The 21,594-nt window shown below is 44.0% G+C and overlaps 1 long non-coding RNA gene across 6 annotated transcripts in view; it reads left to right on the top strand.

Annotated features, from left to right (window-relative positions):
- LOC140632250 (uncharacterized) overlaps positions 1 to 21,594 on the top strand; it is a 155,172-nt gene that overhangs the window by 91,135 nt on the left and 42,443 nt on the right. The window contains exons 6-7 of one of the 6 annotated variants that reach the window (XR_012029763.1): positions 2,189 to 2,326; positions 5,444 to 10,508. The exons of the other annotated variants lie outside the window; for them this stretch is intronic. This is a non-coding gene — a long non-coding RNA (uncharacterized lncRNA). The remainder of the gene's footprint in view (positions 1 to 2,188; positions 2,327 to 5,443; positions 10,509 to 21,594) is intronic. 6 annotated transcript variants of the gene reach the window in all.

Here is a 21,594-nt window from a genome sequence, read left to right as displayed (position 1 = left end):
GAAATGTCATATCTGTGAAGACTATCTTGAGTTCCTCATGAGGGTTTATTACTGCCCCTCTTGGCCTTCCTTCTCTCTTTGTAGTATCAGTCTTTTTCATATACCCTCCATCTTCATCCCAATCCCTTGCTAATCAGACCTGTCTAAACTTTCCCCACATCAAAATTTTGTAATGTTTAATTCCTTCAAAGTCTGATTCAGTGACTGTGCATGCTTCAGTGTGAGGCCCAGAGTAGATGCTTAATAAATGGTAGCTCTTATCAGTCTACTTCATACTAAAATGTGAATGGTTTAATGCATTACCTCTCCCAGGAGCAGCTTACATTTATGAAAGACCTTTAGAGTTAATATTACCTCCTATGAATCTCTAAATTGGCAGAGGGGTGGAAGATCAAGGGGTCTGTCTCTGGAGCTTCTCAAATTATATAAAATCCAAGGCCTCTCTGCCTGTAGGTTTGAGACAACAGAATCACTTCAGGTCAGTATTCAGCATACAGAGGCTACTTGGAAAGGGGACAGGTTGCTCAATAGTGGCCTGGGGGAGCAGCGTCTGTGGAAAAAGACAGATGTGACTGGACACATCTCTGCTCAGCTAATATACCCTTCTAGTGCTATTGGAATGTGATTTTCTAAATTGTGACTGGCTGACTTTCTTCTCCTGTGGTTGAGTTTGTAATAACATAGACTATGACTCTAGTTTTGCCAAAGTGGAAAAAAATGCCATCCAATGGATTTTTATGGTGGTTCTTAAACATTTTTTAAAATATTATTAAAGATGTAGCTCAGTAAGTCTTTAATGTCCTGCTTTGGGGCTGACGAGCCAAGGCACAGACTTAGGAGGCTGGGTGTGGGCAGCTGACGATGCTACACCTGGGAGGTGCCAACACTGGTTTAGTTGCTGTGTGCAATTTTGCCTAAAAATGGAGCTACCTACGTAAGTACAAATCCAGAGTATTTTGTTCGTCCATGGCTTGGGGCAGAGATCAAAGCTAAGTGTCTCACTCCTCATTAAGTTCAAGAAGCCAGGGAACTTGCTCTGTTCCAAGAAGTCCAGATACATCCTTTCTGGACTCTGGAGAATCACAGCTCATGTCTTAGGTAGAAGACAGGCAGGGCTGAGTGGAACCACCTCTTGCAACCTGACCTCCTCCCTGCTCTATGGAGAAGAGGGGCCAATCTTTTTTGATTTCATAATCAAGAAATTTGGGGACATGTTTTATTTTATTTTATCTATTTATTTTTTTTGGGGGGGGACATGTTTTATAAGAGCATCCATGCAGCTGGCAAAATGGCAGGGTTCTTGGGAAGAACCAAAAGTGGTGTTTGCTGAGTGTCTTGGAGTGGTTATAGGGCAGAGAGTTTCTCAGGGAAGGTGATAACCTCCGGTGAGCAATAGAGAAGGCCCAAGAACCCTGTATCTGCTGCTCCCCCACTCCCCACCCAGCTTCTTGTGTCATCAGTGTCCTGAATTCCCCCTTTTCCAGGAACTGCCATGTAGCCACTGTGGAGTCCCAAAACCTGGGAAGGAAGGCTTATGAACTGGACTGCAAAGGGTGTCTGTCCTGGTCGATAATGGCAGCCCGAGTTGACCTTCTGCCACATGCCTGAGCTTTCCAGCCCCCATTTGGTCATGGTCTCTACCACACAGCATGGCTGTGGCTCCACACACCTTCTGTGGCTCTCTGGTTGCATCTCTGTCCTTAGTAGATGCTCAGGAAGCATTTATCAATGGAATAACTGAACGTTCGTCTGGTATCTCCTTGTTGTCCTAAGATGCAGTTCATTTCACTTCTCCTCAGTGTTTTCTTTTCTTGGGTTGGGCCCAATCTCGGGAAGCCACTTGCATTGGTCAGAGGTGAGTGACACACTTGCTTTGTGTCTCTGGTCTCAGGATAGCCGTTACTGTGATTCTAGCTTGATGGCTTCTGGGTATTGGACTCTGGACCTGCGCTACACCTTGCAGTGTTGAACAGGGCAAATCCCCCTTGTTTCAAAGAACTGCACGTAAATATATTCACATTTCAAAAATTTCCAGTCAAAACATTTTGGGAAGAACAGTCAGATTTTATAAAGAAAAAAAGGGCAGTTTAATGGGCAAAGAGATTCTGAGTAATTCTACGCTTGGGTGACAGTCCAAGTTAAGAAACCATTTGATGAATATTTTAATATTCATTTTCATAATTTGCAGCCTCTAGGATGCCTTGTTGTCGGAGCAGCTTCAGTGGGTCACATGGAGGGGCCCTAGTTGTCTCACTGAATGGTTGCACCTGATCAGAAAATGGTTGTCCGCCCCACCCATGGGGTTTCTACATCAGGAGCATGACAGGTGAATGTGATTTGCCTTAGGACTGGTGGTGGGGGGACAACGATGAGATATGCACCACCTTGGTCTTTCCTTCCCTCACACTTGGGGGCAGAAACGCCTTCCCTCGAGATCATGGACAGAGCTGTGTGCCCACCTGGAAGCAGTGGGGGTGAAATGAATGCCCTTGAGGAAGCCCACACCTGGAGTTCTTGGGGTGTTTGCTCATCCAGCTGTGCACACCTGCTCCTGGCTTCTGACCGCCTGTTCCCCCATGTGGGTGCATTGGGTAAAGCAGAACCTGGGTAGAGATGGTGAAAATACTGCTCCTAACTTTTGTGGAGCATTCTGTGGCCTGAGGCAGGTCTCTTTCCACCTTTCTGCCTCAGTTTCCCTTCTCATATGGCATAATACGGCAAATGTTCTGGTGCAGCCAATAGGAGATCATGCTCTGCAGAGGGCTCTGTCCTCACCCAACCCCGTTTCCTCCCATCTCCTTAGTGGTCGCTTTTCATCTCTTGTTACTTCTCGATTCTATTTTACTCTCAGCTGGTTGCCAGTTTCTCTCCCTCTCAGATGCATGTTGATAATAACTTGAGGGTTATTTTCTTTCAAGACATCTGCACATAAAAGAGGATTCTGGAAAGCTAGAAGCCTTCAAGGTGCAGACGAAAAAGTCTCCAATGATGATATTTCAGCAGAGATTTGGGTTTTTTCTTTTTCTTTTTTTTTCAAAAGGGAGTCTTTTCTAAAATGCCTTCCATCTCATCATGGTAGCAAAGGAGCCTTTATATAATTGAAATCATAGAGTTTTTTTTTTGCTTAATATCATAACTATATTGTCATTAAAATTGTTTTAAAGGCATCTACTTTTCTAACATTTTCTTATAAAAAGCTTTCAAACAATGCAGAAAAATTGAAGAAATTTTAAAGGGAGTGCTCACATACCTGCCATTCAGAGTCTACATGCATTAATATTTTTTAAAATTCATTTTTATTTATTAAATTAATAATTTTTATTTTTTATTTTAATTTTTTAAAGTTAAAAATATTACATGCATTAGTATTTTGCTGTGCATGGTTTTATCATGTTTCTCTCCATCCAGCCCTCCCCCTCTACATCTGTCTGTAAATTTGGGGGTGCATTTCAAAGTAAGTTGCAGCCATTAATACACACCCACAGTATACTTCAGCATGTATGTATTATTAGAGTTCACTCTTTGCTTATAGTTTTTTTTCTGAACACACAATAAAATGCACACATCTTAAGTGTACTGTTTGTAGACATTAATCTCTGAAAATGTCATTTCTATTTTAGTCGTGTATTCCCACACTTCTTCACTGAACAGTTAATTAATTAACAGTGGCCGAATGACTGTTCTGTTTTCCCCATTTGGAAGCTGGAGGCCTAGGCTCCTTCTTCAGCAAGGAGAAATAATCATTGTCCCATCCAATTCCCATCCAGTGTGATCTCTTGACATCCAGCAAAGGATGCAGACCCCTCCTCTATCCTCCTCCCTCTCCCCTGCCACCCTGGGTCAAGGACTCCTGGAGCCATGTCCTGGGCCCCTCTGCTGCAGCCTGGCCTTGTCCAGCCAAACCCAGGGATGCTGACTCTGTAGCCCCGAGATAGATAAATAATTGTAGACATCAGTTACCATGCTAGCCTGAATTCCCAGGCTGTGAAATAGTGGCCATGTGTATTGCTAAATATGTGTCATCGTAACTTGCTGGAAAGTTTGATTTGGGTACAGTGTTAAACTTGTGCGGGGATTACAGACATAATGACATAATTTGCTGATCATGTAATTCAAACACAGAGGCTACAACTGGATTCTCCTGGGCCAAATTTGGTCCACATGGTATTTGCTAAGAGTTTCATTCTTTTAACTTGGATTTTCAACATTTAAAATTGAGAGAATGTACATAACAACATGTTTTTCTAGCTTACCTTACACAATCTGAACATCTGGTTGGAGCAGGTCTCTGGGTAGACATGAAGCAGCTGGCGGGCTCTGAGGCCTCTGATGCTTGCTTCCTAATCCTCCACAGTCCCCACCATTCCCTCTTGTCTCCAACTTCCTGAGCCCAAGCAGCAGTGGCCATTTCTCATCCTGCTTGCATTGTGGTTTTGCTGACACAGGCCCACTTGACTCACTGTCTGCCTGGCCCCTGTGGGCATGTGGGTTTGTAGACAGAGCAAAGACTAAATAGCTCATGGGGCACGTCCTTATTATTTTCCAGAAGGGAGCTGCAATTCAGGTCATTTGCTATCTATGAGAATCAAAGGTCAGGGTGTTCTCATGGCAGTAAACACATGTAGATACCAAGGAATATTCAGAAGGCATTTACTTCCCAGCTAGTCACACACTGGTAGTTTTATAAAGCTTTGGGTGAATGCTGTGGCTGTATCTAAGGTTGTCAGTTTTGGTCTTCATGGCATTTTCAGCACTTATCCCACCCTGGCCTGTAATTTCCAGGTCACTGCCCAGGGCATTGCAAGCCTGCTCCCTCCTGATTATATGTCCTATTCCCTAGGACTTCAGCCTGGGAGCAGTGACAGTAATACAGCATTTCCCTAAGTGGGGCAAGCATTTAAGTTTTACACAAGCATTTTCTTTAAATGTTAATTGTTATGCATTTTTTTCATGAGTACTAGAAAAATGTAACTAGCACAAGTCTCTGATTTTAAAAATATTATTGCTTAGGAGGAAGCTAGGTTTTAAAAAGTTACTTTATTATTATTTTTTTTTAAGTAGGCTCCATACAACATGGACCCTACTTGAACTCACAACCCTGAGATCAAGACCTGACATGAGATCAGGAGTCCAATGCTTAACTGAAGCGTTATTTTAAAAGTTGCTTTATGGAGAAAAAGCAAGTAACTGCTGCTATAGGTGAAAGGTGACAGCAAAAGCACATGGTGTTTGACACATCAATGCCTGAGGTTTGGGACAAACTTTGTGGGGCTTCTGTCATTCTTTCCCTGTCTTTGGGCCACATTCAGGGGCAGGAGACAGGATCCCTTCTCATCCCTTGCTTCACCTCCATTGCTCCCCCGAGTCTGGGGAAACTTGACCTGGGTATGATCGTTCCTAATCACAACTTCTGCTAAATATATCATGTTCCCTTTGCAAATAGGCATTTTACAGTCTGTGAAAGCACTATACTTTTGAAACTCAAGGCAGGAAAAGATTTCCCGTTGTGTATCATCTCTTCCTTGGGATACAGGATACAGAACAACCTGGCTGCTGCATGAATGGGGTAATTATCCTGGGGTAATGTGAAATAGCAGGGAAAAAACAAAACCAACAAAAAAAAAATCCCTTACCAGTTAGTAGTTTTGAGGAAATATCCCATCATCAGTGGAGGTGGCAACTATATGTATGAACAACAGTTGTTGGAAAGAATGTAAGGATTGAATTGAGTAAATGAACTTGGCTAAATTTCTTCACCTCACTACAGAGTGGCACGTATAAGTGTTCCATAAATGGTTGGCTCTGTGAGGATGATGACAAACCAGGATCTTTCTTCCAGTGCTGATGTTAATTTAGAGAGAAAGAGGAATTGTATCTTGAGGTTTTATGTTGGAGTTTATGCCCATGAGACCGTCTTGACAGAGAGCAGTCTGCTGGCATATTACCGGCCATGCCCCAGGGCCACCATTTTCCTGAGCCTTTGTTTGGTCTGTGGGGACAGGGAACATTCTTTTCTTTTGGTCATAAGGCCAGACAGTGGGAGGAGAGGGCAGCTCTGGGCACTTGGCTACTTTCTAGGTTGGGTAAAAGCCAGTGAGGACTGCCTACAGTGCTCCTACCTGGCTCCCATGCAGGAATGCACAGTTAGAACTTAGTAAGTCCCAGTTAAGGATCCAGTAGAGGAAAGGAGACACATGAGTGTATTACCTTGAATGGAGATTACTTGAATTCTCACCAATGTAGTATTAAAACAGGACAGACAGGCCCCAAGAAACTAGCTTGGCTTCTCCCAGCGAGAACTCCCCATTGAAAACGAATTCTTCTCTTTGTTGGATTTTATGCAACTTGCAGTTATTGTCATTGATTTTGCAATAACCACATACTCTAGTTTTTGTGTTTTATGCTCCCCTCAGTAGTTCCAAAAGGACCCAGCCCTGCCGACATCTTGTCTTTAGCCAGTGAGATAGTTTTTAGGCTCTTGGCCTTTTGGAATTGTAAGAGAATGAATTCCTTTTTTTTTTTTTTTTTAAGATACTAAGTTTGTGGTAATTTGTTCCATTGGCCCCAGGAAAGTAGTATATATAGCTTTCCTTCATTCGGTCAACACATCTTTGCTGTACATCTGTGAAGTATCAGCCATCTTTTCTCTATACAGTGCTTCTGTGGAGGAAGTGCCAGTTGGAGATGCCACATCCCATCCAGTTAGAGCTGAGTTGGTGACTGGTGGAGGAATATTAACCCCCCTGCTCCTCAGAGGCTCCAGTCGTCTTTCTCTGATCAGCAGAGCTCTGAGCCTGAGCTCAGGGGTCCCATCTGGAAGAGGGGAAGGGTCAAGATGTCTTGGGAGCTGTGAGATGGAAGCACTGTCATGTACTTACAGCAGCTTCCCAGCCATGAGAACCAGAGCCCAGCTTGGGCGAAGTGCAGGGAGCTGCTGCTGGCATGTGGACACAGCTAACCTGAATTAGGTTCCTGGTACCACACAGGTAGTGGCTTAGAACAGCACAGATTGATTGATTGATTGATTTTTATAGTTCTGGAGATGGGAAGTCAGAAATCAGTCAAGGTATGGGCCTTCTGGAGTCCTTAGAAGCCACCTACATTCCTTGGCTGCTGGGCACTCGCTCCAACTTCAAAGCACATCACCCCAGCCTCTGGTCTGTCATCACATGGCCTGCTTCTTAGTCTCTGACTCCCTTTTTACCTGTCTTGTAAGGAGCCTTGTGACTATACTGGGCCCACTGGGATAATACAGGGTCACCTCCCTATCTCAAGGTCTTGAACTTCATCACATATGCAGGGCCCCTTGTTCTAAGGTCACAATTGCAGGTTCTAGGAATTAGGACAGGGACATCTTTGGACCTAGATACTTAGGGCCATTTTCAACCTACTGCTAACCCTCTCAGAGCAGAAGGTTGCTGATCCACTTTGAGCTTCAGTAGAAGCCTGGCTCACAGCTCTCTCTCTGGAACGTGATGGATAGTTTCAGAGTTGAGGCCAGCCTTTTTCTGTGTGCATGTGAGCACCACATGGTTTGAGGGCCTCATGTAGCCACCCACCACTTGACCTTTGTCATGCCCTTACCTGGTGCTGGGTAATGTGGTCTTCAATGGCCTTTCCAGAAAAGAATATAGAAGTGTGATCATGAGGTTTTGTGAAAAGCATTCAGGAAGTACAGTAGGATCCAGGGAGCTGTCTGGGAAGAGTTCGAAAACACTTGTGACAGACGCCCGTTGCTTGTCTTTCCATGGGGCTAGAGCTGTTTCTTTTTCTGAGCACTTCGTAAGTAATCTGAAGCCAAGCTGAACATTAATCTAAAGTCTCAGGTAAGTTCATGTTATCAGGACTCAGTTCTTGCTTTCTCATCTGCCATCACAAGAGCATTATGCATAGCAACTGGAGTTTGGGTTCCTGTAAAAAAAAATCTTGGGCCACAGTGATTACACCAGATTTAAAGGTCCATGGGGTTAATGGAGGTGGATGGGATCTGTAGTCACAGCTCTGAGAACAGCTGGAGTTCATAGTGAGTGGAGAGAATGGAAGGGGGGGGCAGCATTGTGAACATTGCATCTTTTTAAAGATAAGTGACATTTGGAAAGAGTCCACGGTAGGGCCTAAGCTTTTTTTTTTTCTAAACTGTCATGGTTGAATGTGCTATGTCCAGGGATAGATTAGGTAGGGAATATAGGCAGCCTTTACTTACAAATTAGCCAGAATTGGTTGAATATGACAGAAATGTAACTGGTTTAAACAAAAGGGAAAAAAAAAGGAAAATTTTTGACTCAAATTTCTTAAAGATCCCATAGATAGATGTTACCTTCAGGCATAGTTGGATCTAGGGTTCCAAGTGTGTCATCAAGACTCGATCTTTCCCTATCTCTCAGTTCTGCTATCTTCCCATTAACACTGAGTTCTTCTGGACTTGCCAAGCAGCAGTTCTATCAGCCAAGCAGCTTCAGTGGGAAGGAACAGTGTTTTTCCCCAAAATTTTGACATAAGTAGTTGGGCTGATTCCCATTGGCCTGGTTTGAGCCATATGACCATCCTTAAGCCAATTAACAAATGACCAGGAGGGTGTGATGCTCTGATTGTGGGTCTGGGTCACCCATTCTCCTGCCCCACAGCCATGACAGGGATTAGACCTAACTGAACCACCAGGCTTGAGAGTGAAGGAAAGTTGGCTCCCCAAGGAAGATTGGTTGGTGTTAACAGAAGATAGAGGAGCATGTGCTGGTGAGGCAGAAATAGCAGAATGTCCATGGCAATTTACAGCCCAGGAAGGGCTTATTGAAAGGCTGCTCAATTACTTTCTAGGACAAGGAAAGGAGTATGTGTGTTGCTTTTACAAATCTTTCAGAGAATATTTGTGTCACCATCCTTAGCCCTGATCCTCAGTTGGGGAAGCATATCCTATTAGACTTCAAGACCACTAGGGTTTATTTAATGAAGTTTACAAAGTAGAGAACAAAATGCTGGCTTTGTAAAAAAGCAAAAAACAAAACAAAACAAAGACACACTTGGAGACCCTGGAAGTTCGGAGCGTTGTCTTTACCAAGTGAGCTAGCTTCAGGGGACACAAAGTGAACAAAAAATGCTTATTGACATATATAAACTGTACCCAGAAATGCCACTCTTTAAATGTACCACCAGTGAGAGACTCTGGGAAGGTCTTAATACTCCGGGACACTCAGGCTTTCCCCTTTAATAAGGAGAAGCTTGTTCTGGCCATAGTACAATAAAGCTTGCTACATTCTATCTCCCAAATTCCCCTTCAATTTCCTGTGGAATTCTTCCCTTTTATATATATATTTTTTGAAATTGTTAAAATTCCTTTTCCAGCCTGAATCTGCTTCCTGGTTATTTATAAGAGCTGTGTGCCACCCAGAGGTGGCTGATTTTTCAGACAGAGACATGAGCATTTTGTTTTAGTGTCCTTCTTTAATTTGAATGTGGAGTGAAATGTGACCAGACTCAGGGTTTGGTCAGGTGTCACCACGTCTAGAGGATGACAGTAGCAATTAGGAAACTTTGCTTTGAAAGCAACAAAAATCTCAGCTCAAACCGGCTGAAATGCTACAGGAATTTATTGGCTTGGGTAGCTCAAATGTCTAGGGACTATAAAGCTGTGGACATAGTTTGATCAGGCATTTTTCACCTGCTTTATTCACTGATGTAATAACCTAGGCACTTAGAACACTGTTCAGAACAGTAAATATTTGTTGAATGAAGAAAATTATTCTGACTCTGCCTTTTTCCATGGGTTGGTATGTGGGTGAAGAGGCAACATCTTCTATCTCTTCTTTCTCTCCTCTTCCCTCTGCTGACAGTGCTCCCACCTCCATTATTATTTTGCCAAATCCACAAAACAGCTCAAGGCCTCTAGCATTTTACAGAAAAGGAAACCAAGGCCAGAACTCTGGAAGAATTTATCTTTGGACAGTCCTTTCACCCTCCTATAGAGCACTGATGGCAGATATTTCTCTTGTCATACCTTCTGTTTATATTCCAAATGGGCAGCTGGCCCTCAGCCAGCAGGATAGGGAGCTGAAATTCATTCTTATAGTTCTGCTGGTCTATATATTTTCAAATTGGCAGCAAAACCCTTTTCTGATCATAACTGCAGTTAGTTTGTAAAATGGGAACATGGGGTAGCTTGATCACTCCACGGGGAGTGGGATTCTACTTTTCTGATTTTAAGCCTTTTATGCCTCCAGAGCATCCCAAAGCTTACACTGTTTTTTGTTTTTGTTTTTGTTTTTGTTTTTCAAGTGACCAAATGCACCTTGTTTGTGTGTTAACTGGATTTCCAGCTATTTGTTTCAAACAGTTAATTTTTTCACTCTCTTATTTAAAAATGTCTCCTGTCCTTGGGCTGAACCTCCTGATGGAGGAGATTCTCCTGCTTCTCCTGCTACTCCTTATCGATTTGTATATCAACAAAATGCCTCTGAGGACTGTTGGGCCCTGACACCCTTCTGGAAGGCAGACTTTGATGAACCAAGTCCAAGGTGAGAAGGAGGACAAACAGAGCCCAACAAAAAATTTTGTGGTCTGAACTTCAATCAAGACCCCAAAATCAAAGGCGGTGTGTGACAGGTCCCACTTAGTTGCCAGGATTTTTTAAATGGGCCTCTCTTGCCAGGCTGAGGATCCACAGAGGCTGGCCAGAGATAACACTGAAGGGAAGCCAGGAGTCTCTCCAGTTGTGATGTGGGATCTACAACAGTAGCCTGGGCCAGGACCCACAGCATTGCATGCATGCTCCACCAGGTCACTTCACCACACCACCGTTCCTAGCTCTTTATGAACCCAGACAAGAAGACACCATTAGCAACTGATTGCCAAGGTGTTACTTCCTCTCAACCCCCAAATTGGGTATTATCCTTATACATAAGATAGGGAACTGTGTAATAGAAGGCAGAGCAGATAGATTTGCATGCACCTGGTTGAACAACCTTCTTGATAAATGGGCAAGAGGTCTTTCTGTGTCCAGCATTGTCCTTAGTGGTCTCAACAGAGATGTGTGAGTGAGGTTGGTTTATCACATTTGCAGCTGAAACAAAGCCAGGATAGAAAGGCAATTCTATAGATGACAGAAAGAAAGCTCTAAGAAATCTCCAACCAAGCATGAAATGTAACAGAGAGCAATGTCAAGTCTTCTGTTTAGATCCACGAAATCAATTGCATCATCCCCACATCACCAGGAAGGCCTGCCTTTAACTCCCTTCCTGAGGTTCCATCTGTGAATGTTTCTCTCTTTGCTCAGAAAGGTTCCTTCAGGTCTGCAGACTTTGCTCATGGATCCTTTTCCTCCCTGAAGTGGTTTCTGGAGCTGTATAGGAATGCTCTGTCCTACCCCAGGTGGTGCTCTGTTATGCCAATACCAATCCAGCTCTGTGGGACCCACTTGGGGGCCATAGTGGGGACTGTGGTTCCCAGAGCCACATGTAGGACATAAAGCTCCATAGACTAGGATGCGGGGTGGGGGCAGGCAAAGGCCTCACCAGGGCTTTGGGGTAGGCTGTGTGGCTAAGCAGGAGGCGGCCGCTGGATGCTGATGGTTGCTGGCTGTGGAATGGGCCTTCAAGGCTTCCATAGACCTTGCCCCTCATGACTCCCCATGCCCAGACTACCTGCTCTCCAGCTTTGGGGGGCTGGGGTCTTCAGGGCTCTGCTCTGCTGGCTCTGCTTTGTTTGTTTCTGTCAGGAATTTTATCGCAGCTAAAGATTTTTTTTTAGGGGCATGTATGTGAGTGGTTTAAATGTTCTCTGATCTTTTTTTTTAATTTATATTTTATTTTTTCCCAATTCAATATATATATATATATACACACACATATATATGTGTATATATATATGTAAAACATGTGCAGCCTTCTGTGAATATTGAATATGGAAGCAATTACTCGAGGTTGCAGTAATTACTTTTATACAACTATAGTTGGAGACTCGTGAATCAATTCCATGCCCATTAGCAATGTATGCTTGAGCCAAGATTTTCTTTTCCTTTCTTTTTTTAATAGGACCGGACAGTGTTGAATCCCTGAAAAAAAAAATAACACTTTTTTTTTTTTTAAAGCTGACAGCACATTCCGTCTACTCGACAATGTAGAACTAATGAAGATGTAAGTGTAGGGAAACCTATAATTGAATCCAGCACGCAGCAAGCATAGTTTAACACAAAGCACACCCAGCTGAAATCACATGTGCTAGTGGTCTAATCCTGTCAGGGCAGCCAGCACTAGGAAATATTTCTGGATTGTGTCTCAGGCGGCGTTTGCTGTCCATGTAGCCAGGAAAGAGTGAAAATGGTTTCGAGCTAAGTCGGGGAACACCCGACGGGCTTTTGATAAGGTTGCCCTTTGGTTGATTGTTTAAAGGGTAAGGATAGGAAAAATAATCCTGAGAAACTGAGGCGTTTGGAACTAGAGATCTTCTCAGAACTTTCCTTCTGTTTCCCTTGACAGTGTCTGTCAACTCCCTGCGCGGTGGCCAGAGGTGTGTCTCTTCCACATTGCAGAATTGGGGCAGTCCCTCAGGGACGTGCCTCTTGGTCCCAGCCCTTGGGCTTCGCATGCAGGGCCGATCAACCCAGCTGACTAGTTCCTTGCATCCGAGGACCCCTTTGATGTGTGGTCAGTGTGGGAGGGAGACTAGAGTTGGAAATATGTGCTTTCCTTTCAAAATTCTTGATCGATGATTCACTGCCAGGTGTCCCCAGTGCCCCCAGCTGCTCTGTCCCATGCAGTTGCTCCCCGAGGATGAGCACTCCTCATGCCTTGCCCTTGGCTCTGCTCAGCTTCCTGGCTGGAGATGGAAACTGCAGGGTAGCCCCCTTGAAACTGTGCTCTGAATTCCGCCTGCCAAAGGCAGGCAGCCCTATTCCTTTGTGAGCCTCTCAGACCTGCAGGCCTCAGATAAGGAGTACCAGGCTAAAAACAGCTCAAATTTGAGTGCCTCTGGTTGGCTTCTCCAGTAGCTACCACTCCCTCTCCGCCCCCCCCAGAGCCATATTTGGGTTCTCTGATGCTCCCCTCCCCTCCTTGACTGAGATCACCAGAGCTGTGCTTATGTGGAAACCATAACAGATTTACAGAGCGACCCCCACCACCAGGCTGCCCCTGCTCTGTCCCCAGTCCTTCTGGTTGAAAGCACGCTCAGCTGCCTGGGCCTTGGGGTGATGGCATTCTGCTCCCAGCCTGTGGAAGGTAGTGTGACCTTCCAGGCTGGGCCCTGGAGACCTGGGCCAGATGTGCTGTCAGGCCCCGTCCCCAGGACCTCAGAGGCCCGTGTTTGGAGCAGGGAAGTCCCTGAGTGTCTGCTGAGCAGGCGGCCTCTGTCTGGACACCCAGCCCTTTCAGCTGTTGAGCTCTAGTTGAAAGAGGCATTCCAGGGACATTCTTTTTGTCTGGATCAGCGACTTGGCTTGAACTATGAACCAAAAACCAGAACAAACTGCACCAGTTTGCTCAACCTCGAACCAAATCCAAATAGTTTTTATATCACTAAGAACCAAACCAGAGTTCTGGGGTTTGGTTTGGTTTGTTTTCCCACCAGAGAACATTTAGTGAACAAGGCCAAACTGGAACAGGACTCATCTTCATCCTCATGCGACTGAGAAGGAACACGAAGAGAGCCTCGGCATGGACTTTGGACCCTGTTGGCTCTTGGGCCAGAACACACTAAAAGGCAGGGCTAGATCTGCAGAGATTGGACTAGGTCTACTCCAGGGTGGAGAAGCTAGGGCGTCAGATCTCTACTCAGAAGACAGGCAAAGTTGCAGATCCACATTGCTGTGAATGGTGCCCTGTGGTATAGGTGGCTCAGAAATGTGCCACAAGGCAGCCACGATGAATGCAGGATGCCACAGATGTGCACAGCAACATGCAACAGGGAGGGACTTGAGTAAAATGTTGATTTTTCAGAATTTTTTTCAAGTATATTCTGGGTAAGTCAGTAGGCCGTCAGTTAGTACATGGCACATGCTAGGGCACATCCAAAAGAAGTAACAAAGGCATGACCTGCTATCTCAGAGCCCATGGTACACTTTAGGGGTGTTGTGTGATACTACAATGTACTGAAGAGAAGCTGTAATGGTTTAAATAGTGTACCCCCCAAAATTATATCTGCCTGGAAATCCAGAAGGTGACTTTATCAGGAAATTAGGTCTTTGCAGATGTAATTAGTTGAGGATCTTGAGATGAAATTATCCCAGATCTAGGGTGGGCCTTGAATCCAATGACTGGTGTCCTTATAATAAGAGGAAAGGACATAGAGAAACATGGGGAGAAGAAGACCATGTGAAGACAGAGGAAGAGGTGGGAGGGATGCCTGGGGCCATCAGAAGCTGGAAAAGGCAAGAAAGGAATCTCCTCTGGTGTCTTTGTGGGAAGCACAGTCCTGATGACACCTTTATCTCAGACTCCCAGCCTCCCCTGTATTGCGTGGGAGAATAAATTTCTGTTGTATTGAAGCCATCCAATTTGTGATCCTTTGCAATGGCAGCCGCAGGATGCTAATATGGAAGCCTTGGAGACACCAAAGGCCTGCCACAGCCACTCCTCCTTTCTGAAGAAAATGGTATCATCTGTGTAATTAACCATGTCTGTGTCATGTGACTTCACTACCCTGGTCACACATGATTGGACCAAGGATTGGCCGGACACATGACAGTGGCCTCTCATGTGGTTCCTGGCTACCCTAGATTAGATTGGAAGGCCTTCTACCAACCTGTCCTTTGAAAAAATGAAACACGTATACCAACCATGTAGGGCCATGGTGGCAATAGAGAGATGGAACCATGAGGTGGAAAGCAGAGGCAAGTAGAGCAGGAGACAGAGGGAGAGAGAAGGAGAGAAAGAGGAAGGCTGTGTTGAGAGGGGCAGTATCATTAGAGTCAGGAGCCACACTGCCCCCTCTGAAAGGACAGGTCATTGTTACAATCCACAAGAAGCTGGAGTCTGGTTACTGTGTTGCATTTGCTTTCTGGACGTCTTCACTTCCTCTGGATTCTTACAATTCTTTCCCAAGTCCAGAGAGAACGTGAGCATTTCTCTGCCCTCTGCAATCTGAAACAGCCCAACTGACACACTTATAAAAGTGAGACCACCATGGAAAAATAGGAGCTCACATGTGGCTATGTTTAATCCAAGGCTTGTCCATATAAATTGCTTGATAGCTGTATTACCCTGTGCAGGTTCCTTAACCTCTCTGAGTTCCGACGTCCTCTTGTATCAGATGGGATTAATGTCATCCTTCAGAGGGTTTTGTGAGGATGAAATAAGTCATAGAAAGGGAAAGATCCATGATAATGCCTGTAGCCCAAAGCATGCCCTTGAGAGTTTCCTTCCCGTTTAAGTGAGTGCACTTGAGACTGGACTTGAGTCTGGACCTGTAGAGTTGGAAACAGATATGTGCTTCCAGTTTGAACCAGTCTGGCAAGTGATATTTTGAAAATGCTTTGATTGGGTTTATTTATTTGTTTGTTTGTTTATTTATTTATTTATTTATTTATTTATTTATTTATTTTTAAAGACTTATTTATTTATGATAGACACAGAGAGAGAGAGAGAGAGAGAGAGAGAGGCAGAGACACAGGAGGAGGGAGAAGCAGGCTCCATGTTGGGAGCCCGAAGCGGACTCGATCCTGGGACTCCAGGATGGCGCCCTGGGCCAAAGGCAGATGCCAAACCACTGAGCCACCCAGGGATCCCCTGATTGGGTTTAATAAAAAATTTAGTTTGGAAATTTAGCAAATGAATGTGCTTTTGGGTCCTCTCCACTGTCTTAATGTTTGTTTGTTTATGGCTTGATTCGGTGATGTCCCTGAAAGAACCCGTCCAAATAGCATAATTCAATCAGCAGAAATCTTGTAGAAATAGATTTTTAGAACCCACTAGCCTGCCAAAATATTCCCTAGCTTATCAAATATTTTTTACAAGTCCGATAACACTTACTATATCATTGGACCTTAACAATGCCCTGCAGCCAAATCAGTATTGGCCTCACCCACCTTTTCCCAGTGCTGTGCCCATCTGTTTCTCCAGCCCTGAGGCCTCCTGCTTCCTGTCCCCCCCAGTTCCTTAAAAGAACGAACAACATGGGATTTCTTTAATGTTGGAGGTTTCATCCTGAGCACAGGGACTTAACAACAACAAAAGAGAGTTTGGACAAAACAGTTGATGTTATCTGTTGCAGCATATTTTGTCTTTGAAAGGTTGAAATGCATTTCAAGCCCTACACCATATTTTTTCATCCTTTCTCTCCTCCACACCCCACTCCTCTTCCTAACAGCTGTGCTCAGCAGGCCTGTTCTCTGGCCGGGCAGCTCTGAGAGGTGGGTCTCCCGCTGCCCTCCAGCACAGCTGAGTGGAAGGTAGGGCAGAGGTATGAGCCAAGAATACCTGTTAGCTAGGAAAAGGTGAGGGGGCAGTGGGACAAGGGGTGAGCACATGCACAGAGGCTACCAGGGCTTCTACAATATTTTCTTTCTCTTTTTTTTTTTTTTTGAAGATGTGTGGTAAATATGGCATCATGTTAAGACTTGACAAAATTAGAGGTTACAATATGCGCTAATATCTTTAAGACTTGCTTAAATGTTTGAAATACCTTATCATGAAACTTTGTTTTAAAAATACTTGCAAAGAGAGTTTTTGGACTTAAAAATAAAATGAAAGAATTTGGTGTGTTAAGCGAGGCTTCAGTTGTTACAGTTCACACAGAATTTGCCCTCTGTCAGTGGGAACTGGAGTATTGAAATGAGCCTCATGTTGTAATGACTTCCTGAGCATGTTTTGAGATCAAGGGCAAAGTAGCTTCCCCCACCCCATACCTACCCTGCCCCACCAAACAAAGCCACATGTCATGGACACAATATTGAAGGATTTGCTCATGTATAAAAGTTTCTTAAAAGAGAACCTTCTTGACAAACATTATGTGGTCTCATTCACTTGGGGAATATAAAAAATTGTGAAAGGAAATAAAGGGGAAAGGAGAAAAAATGAGTGGGAAATATCAGAAAGGGAGACCGATCATGAGAGACTCATAACTCTGGGAAACGAACTAGGGGTGGTAGAAAGGGAGGTGGGTGGTGGGTGGGTGGTGACTGGGTGATGGACACTGATGGGGGCACTTGATGGGTAGCACTGGGTGTTATTCTATATGTTGGCAAATTGAACACCAATAAAAAGTGAATTTATAAATAAAAAAAAAAAAGAGAACCTTCTTTGGAGTGATTTTTTTTGTACTTACTTTTTGCACTGTAGAGCCAGTGTATTTCTCAAGATTGTTACCTGCTGAATTAAAAGAGAAGTATCTGGGCAGCCCATGGCCAGGACACAGGTTCTTTGGAGTCTGTAGCCATTGTGAAGGTTGTTTGTGAGATTCCAGATTCCAGAACAACTGTGTGTCATGAGAGGAAAACTGCACACTCACCTCCTGTACATGAGGGAGGATGAGTGTGCCTTGATCTTGATCTGTCGGTCATCCATGGAAGTTTCACTGAGGCCCCATGGAACACCAGGGGTGGAGTGAGTGAGGGCAGTGAGTTCATGCCCAGCACCGAGACAAGCTTTAATTTGCTTCTGAGATGGTTGAGGACTAGGGTAACACTATTTATAGACTTGAAACCACTTCATGATGACCCAGTGCTGGTCACATATTTCTTGTTTCTCCACTGAGATATATAATTACCCTTTCTTTCCTTGACTATGAAATTTCAGAATATGGAGCAGCCACACATATAAGGACCTCCTACCACCAGCGGTGACATCTTTGACTTTCTTGAAGGAGCTGCCTTGTGATCTCAGCCTGTCTTGGGCAGCAGCAAAGGGCCCAAGGTGGGGTTAGTGTGTGCAGTGGAGGTTCGGAAGTCAGAGGTCGGCTGTCACATCCTGGGCTTGTCTGATCATTTGAATGGACTGCCTTTTTCTTATCTTTCTCATGGCAGTGATAGTATCCAAGCAAAATGTTGCTAAGTAAATAAAAGCATCCCTAGTGGCCAAAGCTGGAACAAATTGAGCAAGAAAGAGTGTTGCTTTATTACCCAAAGTATAAAATAAGTATATTCATGAGTCTATACCAATATAAATAAATGATTGATAAGCTGATAAATGAGGTAGAAGAAACAACTCACCTGTGCAGATAAATTCCAGATAACATATATATCCTTCATCTTAAAGGAGGCGAGCATAACTCCCCACTCCTCAAGTATGGGATCTATGTAGCATTTCCTTCCAAAGAAGACACTGAGCCAAAGGAGAAAAAAGAGGAACTTCCCAGTGGAGAGACCTGAAAAACATCTCCTTTGCCAAGAGAGCAAGTTCAACATCAACAATCATAAATCATTTTGATAGCATGTACCCTTGATATGTTGAAATGAAAATAGCACTTCACCTCTGTGATCTTTCTCTCCCAGACCTGTAACCTCAATGTAATCATGAGAACAACACTAGACAGATACCAATAGTTGGACATCCTGCACGGTACCTTGATTGGTGCTCTTCAAAACTGTCAAGGCCATAAAGAGCAAGGAAAGTCTGAGAAGCTGTCACAGCCAAGAGGAGATGTGACTGCTAATGTGACATTCCAGATGGGATCCTGGAGTGGAAGGGCTTTAGTTTAAAACCAAGGAAACTGGGGCACCTGGGTGGCTCAGTTGGTTAAGCATCAGATTCTTGATTTTTGGCTCAGGTCACGATCTCAGAGTCTTGAGATGGAGCCCTACATTGGGGGGTGTTTAAGATCCTCTCTATCTCCTTCTGCCCCCCTACCTCTCTCTAAAAAACAAAAAACCCAAGGAAATCTGAATAAATTATTTAAGTAATTAAGTATCAATATTGGTTCATTAATTGTGACAAATAGGGGCACTTGGGTAGCTCAGTCAGTTAAACATTTGCCTTCGGCTCAGGTTGAGCCCTGCCTTGGGCTCTGCTCAGTAGGGGAGGGGGGTGTTTGCTTCTCCCTCTCCTCTGCTGGTGTGGGCTCTCTCTCCCTCTCAAAAATAAAAATAAATAAAATCTTTTAAAAAAAACATTAATTTGACAAGATACAATATCAATGCAAGATGCTAATAATGGGGGAACTGTGTGTGGGGAGGAGGACTATATGGAATATAAATTATAATATCTTTGTAATTTTTCAGTAAATCTAAAACCATTCTAAAAACTGAAGCCTATTAATTTTAAAAAATTAAAATAGAAAACATACAGAGATATTACAAACATTTGTGTTCCACACATGTAAATTGTTAAGATTTTGTCACATTTATTTATTTAATTCTAAAGACTTTATTTGAGAGAGAGAGAGAGAGAGAAAGTGAGCACAAGCAGAGAGAGTGGCAGAGGGTGAAGGAGAAGCAGATCAGGAAGCTGAATAGGAAGCCCGACTGGATGTGGGGCTCCATCCCAGGACTCTGAGATCACGACCTGATCCCAAGGCAGATGCTTACCAGACTGACCTGTGCCACTCAGGTGCCCCTATTTCAAGCTTATTTAAAAAACAAATGATTAAAACTGAAAAAACGTTACTGGGAAGAGCAAATACAGATTTGAAAGTACTACAGCATCTATGGTGGATCAGATAGTCACGAGTGCTTTGTTTCTCCCCACACCCAAGGGTGGGATCTATTTCTTCATCTCCTCAAATGAGGGCAGAAATGATGCTGTGCCAGTGCAAAGCCTAGCCTTGACAAGCTGGGTGGTTTCTGCTTTCTCCCTGCTGGTACCCTGCCACCATGCTGGGAGGCAGCCCATGGACCCACTTGGAGAGGCCCACACTCCGTCTCTACTTGTTTGTAGCCTCACTGAGCTCCTGGCCAACATCCAGCACTGTCTTGCCAGCCATTTGGGTGAATCACCTGGAAGATGCATCTTTTGGCCCCAGCCACACGTAGCTGAGGTGAACTGTCCCCACCAAACCCTGCCCAAGCAAAGAAATGTTGGTGACTTAAGCAACCAAGTTTGTGGATGATTTGTTACATAGCAAAAGATAACCCTAACAGCACTGTACAAAAAGAAAGATTTGACCCCATGTCCCTTTACTTTTTAATAATTCTTCCATAGAATTATTATGGAATTCACTCCATAAATGTTTTCCAAAGTGCCTCACCAATTTTCTGGGGTGTTAGCTTTTATAATTTGTTATAGAGACTCTCACTATATTTTATCGCTTGACCCTGGTGGTAAGATTTTAGCCATGGGTCTCTTTCTAGGGCAGGGTTTCCTGAAGAGTGCCCTGCAGAACAGAAGACCCACACAAGTCACTAGGGCTACACTGTCCAATATGGTAGTTATATGTGGCTATCGAGCACCTGACATGTGGCAGACAAAACTCACCAGATTTTAAAGCCTTAGTATTAGTCTTCAAAAAAAGAATGGAAAACTATCTCATTGATAATTTTATATGGATTATGTGTTGAATTGATAATACTTCGGTGTACTGTATTAAATAAGATGTATTTTCAAAATTAATTTCACTTGTTTTTATTTTTTTTTAATGTGTCTTAAAGTTTTACAATTACACGTGTGGCTGGCATCAGGTTTCGATTGGACAGCACTGCTCTAGAGAAAAAGGTTCTGGGTCAAAGTAGTTTAGGAATTGCTACTTAATTATCCCTTCCTGAAGGATTATAGGGCATGTACATTCAAGCCTCTGAGAAGGAAACTGCTTGACTCTGGGGTATGATCAAGACCTCAAAGAACAGATAAAGATATTTAATTGGCTCTTCTTGTGACTCGCTCCTCTTTATCCTTCCACTCCCCACAGAAATGACTGTATTCCCAGCAAAGCCTTCCCTGACCACCCTATCTGAAGTAACTCCCTCCCACCAGCTGCTTCTCATCATATCACTTTGCTTTATTTTCCTTCATCTCCCTTCTGCTTGGCTGAAACTCATCTTGTGCATCCATCTGGGTCCTGACAGGACATAGGAAGCAGTCAAAATGGGTCACCTGAGGAATTTTAATAAGGGGCAATTTTTAAAGGTGGGGGCAGAATTTTGGGAAACAGTAGGGATGCTGTAGGATCCCGGTGCTGGCCTCAGCTGGGAGCTGACACCACCCAGTGGAGGGGCAGTCAACAGTACACAGAGAGGGCTGCCTGGCAGGAGCCCACAGCCTTTGTTCAGGGTACAGTCGGCCTGTGGCACCCTCATAGGGAAGGAGCTGGGGAGTGAATATGCTGACATCCCTTTTTTCCCTAATTCTGGCTCTTCTGCTAGTTCTTCCATTGTCCAAGTCCTCCAGCTTCTGAAGGACAAGGGAGCCTGTTGACATTGTCTATCGTGGTCCACTGTCAACCTCCTTCCACTATAATAGAAGCTCTACAAGGTTAGGGGTGTTCCTGACTGGTTCACCCCTGCAGGTTGACCAAATGAATGAATGAGTGAGCAGTTACTTAGGTTCAAAACCAAAGGCCTTAGGATACTAAGGTCATGAGCATCAGCACAAAACATAGTTAATCTGTCTCTCTTTTGGTTTTTAGTAAACTTTTTATGCTAGTATATATATGCATGCTATGCTTCCAGATATGCTTCAGTGAATTTTCACACACTTAAGTTCACCCCATAACTGAAAGTCAGATCAAAGAACATTAGGA

This window comes from Canis lupus, chromosome 4 (assembly GCF_048164855.1).
Source record: "Canis lupus baileyi chromosome 4, mCanLup2.hap1, whole genome shotgun sequence".
Lineage (NCBI taxonomy): Eukaryota > Metazoa > Chordata > Mammalia > Carnivora > Canidae > Canis > Canis lupus.
The sequence above is the reverse complement of the archived record's forward strand: the minus strand, read 5'-3'. Positions and strand labels throughout refer to the sequence as shown.